Genomic DNA, 1,632 nt, shown 5'->3' with positions numbered 1-1,632 from the left:
TTGGGCTGGGTGACCTCTGGGGGTCCCTTCCCACCCAAAACCTTCTGTGATCCTATAATTCATTCCCGCAAGCAGCACGAGACTTTACAGCCGGCTCCTGATCTTTCTGACTTCATCCCAACACGGGACCAAGTTGCGGTGCTGGGGCAGAGCTGCAGCACAAGGGGACCCAGGACCCGCAGCGAGGAGCCGGTAGGGGCTGCTCAGCACCAGGGCTGGTGCACCTCAGCCCCTCTCTCGCCGCGCTGCTGCAACGACCCCTCCCCAGGGAGCCACGGGTGCTCCCCCGCCGCCGCTCTCCCCATGCACAACGCCTGCCCCCTGGACCGAGGGGAGCTTTATTTTCCCCAGCCCAGCGGCGGGCCCTCTCGCTCCCTCCCCGAGACCGGAGCCGAGGATCCTGCTCAGCAGAACATTTGTTTTGTGCAAGATGGATTACAGATGCCACGTTTGTGCATGACGCCCAATTAACAACCATAATAGCGCTCCAGACTGACGGAGCATTGCTCATCTCCGGGTACGAATGCATTTTTACAGACATTGATTAATCAGGCCCCTAAACACTCCTGCAAGGCAGGTGCTATTGATGCACACGGTGTTGGGCGAGATTTAGAGCCGAGCGTGGCCTTGTGCTGAGTTAAGAAATTTCTGCTGCTTGCCATACCTGAGGTCAATACTAATGCAGTCCTCGATCCCACCGCCAGCTGGAGACCAAAAATCTTCCTTCTCATACGGCCAAGAACCTTTCACTGCTCAAGCTCTTGCTTTCCCTTTAACTTTTTGTTTCAAGACCAAGCAAACTTGAGTAAATCAAAATGGTGTCTCCAGTCCATCGAGGCCAAGAGCCCCAGAGCATCCCAGCCTGGCGGGCAAAAGCCCAGAGGCAAGGGCAGAGTCAAGCTCCACTGGGGGCCGCTCGCCCCGAGCCTGCTACCTGCCAAACCTGGCATCCAGGCACCCCGGGGGACAGCCCGCTCATCTGCTACACCCCTCCAGCAGAAATCCTCGACGCGTGCCAAGAAAACAAACATGATCCCAAAAAGAAAAATCAAAACACCTCCCACTCGTGTATTGGATCATCACCCTGTCAGATATCCACGCTGCGAGCACACGGGGATGAAATAACCGTGAGTGTTCGAGCGCCGAGATGGCTCTGCAGCAGCAAACGCGCCTGGCTGCGGGCGTGCTTCCAGCCCTGCTCAGCCTGGACCTCTGCAGTGGCCACCGTGGGATCTGCTGCGGCCACCGTGGCCAGCTGGTGGGGGGACAGACAGCCACCGAGCCCAGCGCCGAGGCCACTTGCGTGCGCTGAAGCTGTTGCACATCCTGGGAGGGCAGCACGGGCTCACGCTGCCAACTTGCCATGGCCCTAGCTGAGTTCCTTCCGCTCACCTTGTGAGCGCGGCCACGGATCAGCTGGGATCATCCTGCATTGGATCATCTCACCAGTTCCTGCTGGGCAGAGAGCACTGCTCTCAGCCAGCGGGAGGCAGCGACCTGCCGGGCCGGGGGAGTCGAACAAGTCTGCTCTTTCCCCCAGCTTTGGGCAAGAAGGAATGAACCCTGCCCCACGCTGCCAGCAAAGCCTATAGCAACGGCAGTAAGTCATCGGCTCTCATGCCCCGCCAGGCG

The sequence above is a fragment of the Egretta garzetta genome, unplaced genomic scaffold (assembly GCF_000687185.1).
Source record: "Egretta garzetta isolate BGI_Z169 unplaced genomic scaffold, ASM68718v1 scaffold558, whole genome shotgun sequence".
NCBI classification, from domain to species: domain Eukaryota; kingdom Metazoa; phylum Chordata; class Aves; order Pelecaniformes; family Ardeidae; genus Egretta; species Egretta garzetta.
The sequence above is the reverse complement of the archived record's forward strand: the minus strand, read 5'-3'. Positions refer to the sequence as shown.